General features: G+C 32.5%; 1 pseudogene; it reads right to left on the bottom strand.

Annotated features, from left to right (window-relative positions):
* Positions 1–1,324: 1,324 nt before the first annotated feature.
* LOC120130194 lies at positions 1,325–5,733 on the bottom strand (annotated as a pseudogene).
* Between the last annotated feature and the right edge of the window lie 8,283 nt (positions 5,734–14,016).

Here is a 14,016-nt window from a genome sequence, read left to right as displayed (position 1 = left end):
AATGACGCACATTGCAAGTCATCTATGGGTGCAAATGACACACAAATGCATGTCATTAAAGTCGCTGTCATAAATCTCATATGACAAGCAATTATGTGTCATACATCTATGACGCGCATTTATGACACGCATTTATGACACGTATTTATGATGCACATTGCGCGTCATTGAAGCCCTCGTCATAAATGAAGATGACACACATTTGTGTGTCATAAATTTATGACACGCATTTATGACTTACATTTACGACTTACGCTGCGTGTCATTGAAGCACACATCATTAAAAAAAATGACACACATTCGTGTGTCGTGATTTTATGTCGTAAATTATATATATATATTGTAGATTGACAAATAATCAAACTAAATCACAATTAATGCCTCATAATACTAAATAGATATATATCATATTATATATAAGCAATCCATTTTCATACAATATATTAACATTAAGTTATAAAAAATATTGTAATCATATGTCGATACAAAATATCATGTCATAATAAAGTTTTCCACATAAGATACCCATTCTTTGCGAATATCATCAATGTCATCATCCGTGTATTCTTCCTTCCCGTCGCCAACCTAAGTAAAAAATATGAAATAAGTATATAATTTATACTTATTTAAAGTGAAGTATATAACTATCAAAGAGTACTAAAATGACCAATTTTACATATGCATTCTTTGAAGCATATATAAAAATAAATTTTACACATTTAATTAGTAAAACTTCCCATATAAATTATATACATTATCACCGCATGAATTCACAGTTTTCAGTCTTGCTAACAAGTACTTACATTAATTTGTTTAGAATAGCATCCTACTTCAAGTCCATATGATAGTTGTATGACTAATGTGTATATATGGTATGAAAGATGTGTATTAGAAAAGTTTGCTTACATTCTTGTTGACCAGCACTTCAAGTCCATTCTCGACTATCTCTTTCATGAACTTACAAACATAATATCCACACTAGGTACCTCCCAACTGACGAGGACACTACAAACAGTTACTAAAATATATTGATAATCAAATGAAAAATCAAATGAAAAAGGCAAACTCGGGATTATATGGCACTAGGAAGATGTCATTGTCCTTTCTTAGAGACAATTGATCTGCAACGCTTCTACTTGCATCATTGCTATTTTTGAATTTTGCCTTACGTCCTAATGGCGAGATTGCAGACGAGCTCACAAAGAAAATTCCATGATCTCTTTTTGGCCCATTCTTGCTATCCTCAAACAAGTACTTATATATTAACATATAAAAACTAAAATGATTAAATATATTATGTTTTACTAAAATTAAAATTAAGCACTTACATCATATAATAAGTAATCGCAGAACCAATCATCTCATCCACAGTAAAAACCACTTCAAAATCTTCCCAAGTTATGTACGTTAAACTCTCATACCCAAACATATCATCCTCACATTGCACTTTCACGGACTCCACATATTTAAGTTGTTTATCAACCATACGTGCAACCACTTTCAAAACACGGTTTCTAACATAGATGACGATCACTGCTGCAACTTTTAGATGACGATCCAAACCCTTAGGATTGGCACATATAACATGCTGCCCCTTCTTGTATTGTATCAGTTCTAGACTTTGAAGAGTAGTAGATATATCCTCGGCCTTTATGGCCGTCATATCACTAGGTTCATGCAGCGAATAGGTTCATGCAGGAAATAGTCGATAATTCAGTGACCAATATTGAACCAAAATTTACCAAGAATTTATTGTAGATATAAACACTCAGCTAAACAAGAATAATAATTTATCACACAAAACAGAAGCATCATCAAACCAATCAATTCATGCATGTTTTTAGCATCATGTTTATACTTTTTTTATATTTTCTACATGGGAAGATGATCTAAAATCACTAGTGTTGTCAAGGATGATTGTCTATATTTTCTAGGTAAGCCCATCTATTCTCTGATCAACAATCATTTTGAATTGAAAGCAATCGTGCACACTTTACAATCTACACAAGCTTGACTGAAAACATACCCAGATTCAATTTAATGTCCACAGGACAAATTGAAGTGGTTTAAGTAGTCTTAGCATGTTTTAATTTTCAAATCCAATATCTCTAAATTTCGCTTTTCATATATTATTGAATAGGAGATGAGGTTTTCCTAATCAAACTTGCAACTTAATTTTCTGATAGTTGGGTCTAGTTGAGTTGAACTCAAGAATATTTACCGTGTAGGCTTTAGTCTACTCAACCACTCATATCAGCAACACATCCACTGCAAACCAAATTTTTAAAATCCACTAGTAGGTTTACTAGGCATACCCTTCTAGGATATATTAAAATAAATTTTAAAAATTAGAAAAAAGAAAAAAAGAGGAGATGTATGACAATATTTTTAACTTCATTATGGAATTAAAGTTTTCACAGTGGATAAAGTAGAAGAAATTGCATAAATCACATCCCACTAGACTTGATATATGTCTTCAGTAGTGATACCTAGATGGAAATATTTCCTTTATGTTTCTTCAAGATGTCTAAAAGAACTCTTGTCCAATACCCTCTGTGGCTCAACAGACCTAGGTCGGAAAGTGGTCTTTCAGGTGTGCCAACTTTACCTTCTTTCTTTGAGAGTTCATATGTTGTGGTCCAAAACAAAGACAAATAAGCAATAAAGGTCTATTTAATAACCGATAGGATGAAATTCCAAAGGACATATCACAAGGGAAAAATCATAAAAGAAAATAGCAAGCATAGATCTTACAAAATGCAATCAAAAATTTGCCATAACCTTTCCTTTGATATGGAGGAAAGGTGAGGATACATAGAAAATTATAGGATTCCTCTTAATGCTTTTCCTCCATGATTAGATGCAAAATGCTAATATATTTGTTTGTGTTAGGGTAACGCAGTCTAAATATTGTGATCAATGAAATACATATATATATATATATTTAAGAAATAAGAAAGATCCACAACATCTTAAGCAAAGCTAAATATTAGAACTACAGAGTTTTTAACCAACACACTATCGGTAATGATGCTATAATTCACGGATAGACAATAAGTTCTATAAATCAAATCACCTCTATGATGCTATTATAGTTAGTAGATCACAACAAAAAAATATTAAAACAACCACAGACTTATAAGGTTTATTTTAACTCCAGGCCGCATCAAATCATATGCAACAAAAACATGGAAGCTACATTGGAGAAGTATCCAACCATATGGCAACCTTGATCATCACATTCACACAAAACATAGAATAAAAATAGGTCAACATCATAATAAAGGGTCTTGTGGTCAAGTAACAACTTTGCTAACCATAAACCTTGATTTTTTGCCATCAACCTGTCTCAAAATATTTGAACAAAGGAATACCAATGTCAACAAAGATCTGACGCATTCTATAACAAGACATGTTTAAGCAGGAAAACACAATAAAAGGATAGGAAAAAGAAAAGAAAAATGGTGAAAAACATTTATATGCTCGTATTGGAAGTTAAAAACAGCATACACCACCTTTTTTTCAAAATATCTTTCAAGAAAATTGTATGATTATTTGATTTTATGTAAAAACAAAAAGCAGTGAAAATTATATTTACAAAAAGAAAAAACAATAATGTGGGTTCAAAGAAAACCATAATCATATAGATTTTACTTAACTAGAATGAGGAAAGACTTTTCTTTTTCATTTTTGAGATTTGGAACAGAAAGTAGAAGCAGTAAAAGCTTTTCAAGAATATACCTCAAATATTGACAATGTACTACTTCGATATATTTTGTCCCCGGGGGGTGCTTCAAATCACACTTCCTCTACGGAGTAAAAATTAAACAGAGAGTTAATATTGATTCTGCCTGCCCCATTTGTAACCTGCAACAATTAGAAAGGGGTAAAATCAAAGACAATACACACACACACATATATATCACCAAGAATTTCCAAAAGCTTTTTTTTTTTCAAGGCAGCAATATCCTACATCTGTACAACATTCCATCTTATCAAGTCATAAGATAGGAGATTACACTACAGGGAATGCAATTTAAGATATTAATTGAAGACATGGAGAATAAAGATTATTCTTGCCATATACTGATCTTAAAACACAAGCTCTGTTCTTAACCATTTGAGAAACAAATGAAGAATAACACCAGCACCATTAACTAAGTTTTTGTGATATCCAGGTACTTAAAGAAAAATATATATTGATAATCAATCATACATAAAAACTAGATACTTGCAGTTTAGCAAGCAAACTACACATCTTATAATTGTTTCTATCTTAACCAATTAAGACAAAAAGGAAAGAAAACGAGGAAAACCTCGACTCACAGATCTAAACCTACATAATTTGTATAGTATTAGAGGATCGATAGAAGGATAATTCTTGTCTTCTGCACAAATTAAGCAAAGCAGCAACAAGATGAGAAGTATCACTTGCCAAGACAAGATCATTGACTTCAATCCACAGTATACATGGAGAGAGAAGAAATGTCACGCATCACCTATCAAATCATTTGACACTCAGTTACTTTCAGCCAAAACATACAGAACAAAAATATGTGGTAAACAAAACTTATATTCATGATTAAAAAAGTAAAATCACATTACAATATTCAAGGTTACTATAAAGAAACTAGAACATAGTAAATAATTAAGTTACTATAAACTAATGCAACCCTAAGTATTATAAGTGGAAATTTTTATTACTACATTGAAGCAAAGCTCACCATATGCCTTTGAAGTTGCTCTTTTCATTTCATGAAGTTGAGGCAAAACTCAAAAAAGTACAACTTTAATGAATCATTATATTCTGGTGGAAAGGGGGAAAAGTACCATGTCTCAATTTCATATCTTCCAAGTTCTGTGGTCAAAATATTTTTCACCTTTGTGAATTCCTCATCCTCACGCAAGGTAGCAACGTCTAGTTCTTCATGACCCTGCAGAAAAGAAAGCAACATACAATTACATATAACAGAATTTTACAAAAGCAACAAGTAGAAATTTCAAAGTAGCCTCTGATCTTTACACATCACCGAGCAAAAGGTGTGCATTTACTTACAACCTCAACGTGTGTCTCATCAATCTTACATTTTTGGTGACGAGTCATTTTTAAGCTTGTAACCTAAGAACCCCATGAGCAAAATCTTCACATAAATACACCCTCAGAACACAAATAAAGAAGTAACTAAAATGTAATGCTCGACATTTTAAAAGAAACTTTACCTTGTCTTCAACCTTAACATCAACAATTGTTTCCACGGAATCAAGATCAAGTTGTTCAAGCTTCACCCATTCATCTAGCCTCCTATTAATTATCATCGCCGTAACAAAAAAAAAACATAACAATTTCCAAAGTTCCCAACATAAATAATTCTAAAATTTTCAATGCAATAATAAAGACCTAAAGTAATTAAATTTAATTAGAAACCCTAGGGAGAATAGAAATCTTACACTCGGTGTAATGAATGTAATATTCATAATCATTAGGCTCAGAAAAATGTATCTTATGGCGTTCAATGACTTCGATAGGATGATATTTGTCGTCCCTCCAGCGACACATCACGCGAGTACCCGCCTCTAAAGAGAGTATACTCGACCTCCTCTTTTTTGTTGCCTCAGGCTCTGGCGCTCGTTAGAGGAGGCAATAGGCTTCTGGTCATCACCAACTAGCTCTACAGCGGCATGGGATTGTGTTGAACCATTCTCCGTTATCATCAACATGTGTATTGAACCCATGGTGTCGGTTTGAGAGGGTTTCAGCCTTCAAGTGGGCTCGATAATACAAAAAGGGTTGAAGAAACTCAAATAAATTAAAAGACGACTTTTAGAGATGACACACAATGAAAATTGTACTCCGTGTGTTTGCTAATTTTTTTGGATTATGACTATTAAATATGACACACATTATTGTAAGTCATAAATCGTTCAGATTTTAATAAACATGACATTTTTTAGGACACACATTTTTTACAAGTCATAAATTAGTGTGTGTCATCGTTCGTGTTTCATTAAAGGTATATTTTCTTGTAGTGTTAGTAGAATGCTAACAAATGCTCAACAATGTAAAACATCACATAACATAAAATGCACTACTAAAGAAATTTTCTACCCTAAATAACACACTATGAAAACAACACACCTCCAAACCCAAGGGTTGCATTATCCTCAATACATGCAAACAATTAAAATAAAGTAAATGAACATGGGAGGGGGACACAATACTCCCCTAGTTTAACTTCTATGGGGTTACTAGATTCAAGCAAATTTTCTTGACTAAAACTTTGGTCTTTATAAAAAGTTTGTACTTAGTCTCAGTTGACGTTATTGTGTCTTTTACTATAGCAATAGCAGGGACTGGAGTTGTAGATACTACATCAGTATCCTTTCCATCGGTTTCATTTGGTTGTCTCTACGCATCGCCAACTTGCATAACAACAACTTCCCCAGGCACATAAGTCATATTTCCCTTCAGAACATCCTCGACAATATTACGAATAATTTCTTCATCTTGACGACCCTACTCCTCTTCAGCTACAACATCACAAGTAATTTTATCATCGTTCAAATCAAGTAGCTATCGAGCAGCTTCTTTTTTCAAACTCGCATCTTTCTCATAAATTTGTTTCTCCTCATGGTGGCTAAACTTCTCCTCCTCGATTACCATAATATCGACCTCCTTAGAGTGTATAACATTTTCATAAGTAGATGCCTTAGAATTAGCCTCCCTTTTTCCTCATCGACAATAACTTCCTACTTAGTATCTTTATTATCTGGTTCAGCATCCTGGGTAACATCATCCCCCTCATTTTTAGTGTCCTCTTTGTTAGTTCTTTTAGAACTATTTTCAGCATCCGATACTTCTGGTGGAGCAAGATCCTCCAAAATTTCACTTAGAAACATGACCACGACTTTGCAAAATTTCTTCATACACACCTTTCGAATTACTCTATCATGATGTTGCGCATACTCCCAATATTGAACTTGTGCATGGTCTATTTGAGATTGGTTTTATAAAGTACAACTCAGTATTAAGAGTATTTCGTCTTGCTTTAGTGGAATTGAAGCCAAAATACTTTACAACACTTGTAGAGCTGAGCTTACTTGAGGTGCAACAGTGGGTGCAATATCATCAGCAATAGTGGCATATTTTGTTCCTTCGTCTTTCGGTTCAGGCTCCATCCCTTCTCACAACATTTTTCTCTTGATAGAGGTTGGTGTAATAGCACTTCTATTCTAAAAAAAATCTGATCAAAGATAATGGAAACCACTTGTTATTATTTGCTCAGTGTAGTGATTAGGGAGGGAAAATATAAATACCCAATTTTCTTTTGGGCACATATAAATTGTTCAGTAGAGATGATTTTACCCACATTAATGAATTGACCATAGAGGATTGAATGTAACAACAAAATTATATTCTTAAACATGGTAGAGTAAGGAATGGTAGGCATTAAATGAGTTTGAATGTAACACTATAATCTAATCTGACCCAAAATCCGAATGATTAGAATATCACACGAAACCACCTAAGTTGTTAACCATTATTTTTTTAAATCGTTAATCAATTTAGCATTCAGATATGATATGAAATACCCAAGGTAATATACATTTGTGAAATATAAATATTTTGAAATACGGGGGAGCTCCTAATATTTGTATCCAAAATACATAAATGTAAAATAATGTTTAAGAATCAAACAAAAAATATGGTTTATGACATTACATGCCCTATACAGTATTTGAGAAGTACTCTAAAAAATGATCGAGTCTGGAAATCTGAAGTCTGACTACGAGCTCCTCGACTGGTACCTAAGTACATGTGCAATGAAATAAATTCAATGCATTGAGATTCACAAGCTCAGTGCCACACAAATAACCCTACTATACTACATGCATCCAACATATAAACATGTTGCAAGTATGGTCATGAACATTTGCAAACACTAATACAACAACAAGAGTAAGCATCATGGTGTAGCTTGAGGTTACTTAGAATCACAGAACTCACACCCCTCTTCGCTTACTAAAGAACCTTAGACGAGACCTAGGACACACAATATTAACATCTCCCTGAAACTCGAACTGAGTCTGGGTCACATAGCATCAAAAGCTCACTATGCTAGACTACTCATTTAGAGTACTTCGGATATGGTTGGGTCACTTACCATCAATACCCCATCCAACCAACAATTTAAAGTGCATGAGCAGTGGTTTGGATATATCCAGATAATCGTCAATCTACCATAAAATGGTCATTCAAGTAACTCGGTGTCATCATTTTCTCGAGCATCAAACAAGGGCATAAGTCTTATGGAATGTTACCTCGTTAAGGCCTTATGTTATCACACAATTATTAAGGCTTTCACTTGTATTCTTATTGTGGAGTTTCCCCTCTCGATTAAAGTCCAACTTTGTTCCGCTATCTAAAACTAGCCTTATTTCCCAAACAATCACGATGGTACCAGTACTCATCCTTGGGTATCGATACTCTCCCTCTTGTGGTATTGATACTCAGTTGAGTATTGGTACCAAATTTCCTTCGATATTTGAAAATTAAACTCGATATCGATACTCGTTTGGGAGTATCGATACTCACCCTTTTTAGTGTCGGTACTCCTATGAGTATCGATACCAAAATTTATTTCAATGTTTTAAAAAATACCCCAGTATCGGTATCCCTATTGGGAGTATCGATACTCTACCACTAGTATCTATACTCCCTTGAGTATCAATACCAAAATTGACTTTGATGTTTTTGAGAAAGTCCCCGAGTATCGATATTAGGCCTCTAAGTATCGATATTGTATGAGCAGTATCAATACTCCTTGTTTGAGTATTGATATCCCCTCAAAATCTCTTTGAATTTTTCCCTTACTCGATGGGTAGTATCGATACTATTCTTATAGTACTGATACCCTCAACCCAAAAACTCTATTTTCTCTCGTGAAAACTACCCCAAATCACTTATAAAGTTACCCTAAGGCCCCCAATGGTTTTTAAAGAACACTTAAGGAACATGATAGGCCTTTACTTTACACAAAAGTAACAACAAATCATGTTTTCATGCATTTAAAGTGCCCAAGTGCATACAAATGGTTTCATACACTCACACAAGCATCATAGTCATACATGGTGATCTACAAGTAGTAGAAAGGTTATAAATGTTTACCTTTCACCTAGAAACTAAAGAATCAACCCACATCTCAACTAAGGAAATGTTTTTAATTGTTCTTCCTCTTTGTGCTCTCACCCACTTCTATCACTAGAAAAATCAATGAAAATGAGTTATTAACTTATCTAAGAGATTAAGAAAGGCAAGGAAGATATTTTTGAAACTTAAGAATGATTTACTTAAGTTTGATGTAAATGAGTATGACAAAAAATTGAATGAAAAATTCAATGGAGTGGTGAATGAAGTTGATAAATGAGTGGTGAAATAAAGGAGATAAGTGTTGTGTTGGTGACATTGAAAAAAATCATTCATGAGGTTGATGAACTGAAAAAGGGTTTAGTGGTGAATGAAGTTAGTGAATTGAAGGTAGAAATGAATGAGATTCAGATTTATGTTGAATCAATTGAAAAGAAATTTGATGATCTGAAAAATTCAATATATGATTGTTCGGTGGAGTGAAGGTGAAAGGGGAGACACATGAACCACAAAAGATCATCAGATTAGGAGAGGTGTCTGATCCTAGATTTAGGAAACTATAAAAGATTCATTGCTAAAAAAGCAAAAGGTAAGATGAATAATAGATATTGAGATTGATATTGTTTCTTATAGTGTTGTGAGTAATATAAGTTCAATTTTGTAGGTGCATGATCTACTACAAAGGATAGTGGCAATCAATTGTTGTTAGAGTGAAAAGATGAAAAATTCGTTAGAAATTAAAATGATCCCTAAAAAGTTTATGTTGAGACTTGAATTATTAGCGCAAGTAATTATGGATTAATATTGGGTTGCTACTTAAAAGGAAATAATATTTACGTGCTTCATTATTTGTATTATTGATGGATATTTGTATTCATATTTTCTTTTCTAATGTCGCGGGATCAAATATCATTAGGGATTGGAAATTCTGAACATGCGTTGTGTGTTTATGTATGGACTAGTTCTTTGTCAAAGAGGTAATATTATATATTGCAGTCATGGTTAACTAAGTTGTGATTTGAAAAAATATTACCAAACATATTTTTGACTCACTGAAGTTATTGTTGAATTCGGCAAAAAATACATTAAAGAACATTAAAATCGAATGAATGAGTTGTCGGAGGAGTTAGTTGAAAACTGTAATAATTTTGCATTTTATTTAAATTGATATTGATATGCAATTTAATAATTAATTTCTTAATTAACTTTGTTAGATTATTGATATGGTCGGTTGGACTCTGTTGTGGGAATCTCATAGGAGTCCAAGTTCATCAATGATTGTGTTCTTTCCATACAACATATCAATAAGTTAAATTAGTAAATTTACATATAGAATGAAGTGTTATGGATGGTAAATTAGTAACAATTTGAAGGGGAATTGTAGATCATACTTTTAAACATGAAAGTGCATTATAAGCATGTTGCTGATGTTTATGGTCCCTTGATGAATGACTATACAAAAGTTATCGATTGTGATACAATTAGAATAATTACTTTTTTAATTTAAAGTATTATAAAGAAATATTCTATTTTCTTAAATAACATATGACATGTAATTACGCAACTCTTGTTTCTAATTAATGACAATGAAAGCCATTGGTATTTATTGTTGTTAGATATGATTTTGCAGGAAGCAATGCTATATGATTCTCTTGCTTCGTAAAGGGAAAAAGAGATTCGAAGAAGCGAACAATTGGTGATTAACTTGTTGAAAATGTTATTTATATTGCATGTTGTATCTTAGATAAAGGTGGTGATCTAAGTTTAAATATTTTAATGCATATGAGATCATTTGAAAAAAAGTTTTAATCGTCTGGTTTTTAAAGAAGCATTTGTCATGCCGAAGCTGCCATTGATAGATTTGAAATCGGTGGTGAAGAAAACAAAAGAGAAATCGAATGAGTATTCATTTTGACAATTTTAAAACTTAATTTTTCTAATACTTGTGATAGTGGTATAAATCATATTTGACAATAAATTATATTATACAGAGCTGATTGTGACATTCATGTGATGATTAGGAGGATGTAATCAGAATATTTGGGGACAAGAGAGGATGTGGTAAGTGATTAGATAAAATATATATTTATAAATTTAAATACGATTTGAAATTAATGATGTGGTAATGGACTGATAATTCAAATATAGTTTACTGGAGATTGGGATCATATGAGAATATTAACTTATTTGGTTTCCCATGAAATAAATATAAGAAGGGGTGAAATCAGTCATGGTAGCTTGATTCGTAAGCGCGAGAAAGTGAAAGCCAGCAGTGTTAAAGGCATACCTATTTTTTTACATGTATTTAAATGCCTATTTAATGTTAGTTTAGAAAAGGCATACATATTTTTTTACATGCAAGTCTAACATACCAGGTGTTATTATCGTTACAGTATATGTATATTAATACTTGCAGTACTCCAAAATCTTTTACTAAGACGTAATGGAGATTTAAATAAGAAAGGAAGAGTAAAATCGTAATACATTATGGTAAATCATATATACCAACTAACTCACATAATTTTCATCATTTCTATTAGTCTAAGAATGTTCCATGTACTCATCCTCAAAGAAATCAGGCTCGGTTGGTGGTGAACTTGTTGGCAATTTAATTTTCAATTGTGGACAAGTAACTTTGTTACGTCCTCCATGTTTGCAGAACCCACATCACCTAATTTTGGTATGTACCTTTTTCTTTGTAACTTCTTTTCGTTTGTCTTGTTTACATGGAGGGTTATAAATGCCATTAACGTCTTTTTTATGTTGATAAGAATCTTTCATAGAAAACAAGTCTTCAAATTCTTCCATTAGTCTTTTCATCTGATCCCTTGCTGTTTTGAAAGACTCACTAGTGATACATGCATCACAAGGCTCATATCAAACGAAGATTGACTAACACTTCCAATTGATCCACAAGATTATTTGATCAATGTGTCTTATGGAGATATGAATGGTTGTCTCTTATCTTTCCAACGGTTCTTGAATTGCATCAATATGATATCGGGAACTCAAGCTACACTCATTTGAGTGAAGGCAGTGCATTTAGAAATTCCTATTTGGGTTTAATATTATATTTATTATTTCATTAGGAATTAAGATTGAGTTAAAACATTATTCTTAGTTTATTATTATTTTTTAGGAGTTAGAACTAGAACATGTTTAGTTTATTATTTTTTATTCATTTCCTATTTAGGACTTTTAGAACTCCTCTCTATATGAATGAAACTTCATTCAAATTTGTAATCACATATTTTCTTGAATACAATACATTGAGAGTTTAATTTTTCAAGTGTATATTACTTGTGCCTTCGAAGCTTCTTTTCATTAAGTTGTTTTCAAGTTCATTGTGAGATAGATCTTCACACTCTGGTATGCCTTTTCATTGCAATTAGGAGGGCTGGTTAGAGCCATTTATCGAGTTTGTCTTTTTCATTGCAACTAAAGGATTCGATAAGACAATTATCCAAGTATTTCCATCATATCTATTTTCATTATCAATATCATCTATGCAACTATCTCCACGATTTGACCATAAACCCTAATTTGGCGAAGTCATTATATCTTTATCAATTCTTTATTATATGTTCATCTTACTCGTCTTTATTTATTTTTATTGTCTTATTCTTTATTATCTTAATCTTTATTCTTGATTTTCCAACAACCCTAATCCCTACATTATCCATATTCCATAATTCCATCATCTTCTTCTTCCATTCAAATCCTTATGCTTTCTAAATCGAGTCTAGAGCTTTCTAGGTTTGATTTCTTAACTAGAGCAACAATCATTCGTCCACTTCCACATCTCTATCAATCTTTCTTTGATGAAATCTAGCATAACCGAGTTGCGGTTGCACATAGAGAAGCGAACAGTTCCATTTGCGTAACCATGGGTGGTACATTGAAATAAATAAAATTTGGTGAGAAAGTTTTCGCATCCTTTGTTCACCTAATAAGAATCAAAGACTTGAACAAAGATGTGTAATCCATGTTCTCCAATATGTGTAATTGATGTCGACGTGGAATTTTGATTGTCTTAAATTTTCTAAAGAAGCATGTTAGGCTTTCTGAAATGAGGTCAGAACAAATTTCAAGAGTCTTTTTCTTCTCTTTGTACTTTGATAAAAAAAATTGATTCATGTGACATTTTTACCTATTCCTGAAGTCGATACAATCTTTATTATTGAAGTTCTTCTTGGAAAATCTTAAATGATTCTCGTGTATATACTTCGGTAGAATGGATTTCTCGATCAGTCAGTTTAGTGATTTGGAAAGGTTTCGTCTTTGAACTTAAGAAATCTGCTTGTAACTCTTTGATCTTCATTTATGTAATTCCTTCATCGATTGCATGAACAATGTCTAAATATGTGTTCTGTAACCCCTTGGACCCGGCCTGAACATTAGGCCCAGACCTATGCGGTCACATATCGCATTCAGAGATTCTATTCATATTTAAAAATATATGTATAAAACATATATATATCAAAATACCACAGAAAACCGTATAAACATTTATGGAACAAAATATCGATAATACGGATATATCCAAAATGGTAGCAAAACACATGTCACCAAATACAACTGAAAGGCATATAGATATATATAATCGTACAAAAGTAAAAGTAGTCAATCTCCTCTGATTCCAAGTCTTCTACTTTACAGTCTGCTGTTATCTGAAAAGGTTAAAATTTACAGAATAAGCTAAAAAGTCCAGTGTGCTCCATACAGTGTTTATAAAAAATACATATAAAATATTTCAGTAAAATAGGTTTATCAAACATGTTTTAAAAAAACATGAACACTACCCCCATCCGTTCACATCAGAATGTGTAGGTTCCCCATAACCATACACCCAACCGTACAGCCAGTAAGGC

This window comes from Hibiscus syriacus, unplaced genomic scaffold (genome assembly GCF_006381635.1).
Source record: "Hibiscus syriacus cultivar Baekdansim isolate YM2019G1 unplaced genomic scaffold, ASM638163v2 tig00110528_pilon, whole genome shotgun sequence".
NCBI classification, from domain to species: Eukaryota; Viridiplantae; Streptophyta; class Magnoliopsida; order Malvales; family Malvaceae; genus Hibiscus; species Hibiscus syriacus.
This window is presented reverse-complemented; position numbering and strand designations above follow the sequence as displayed.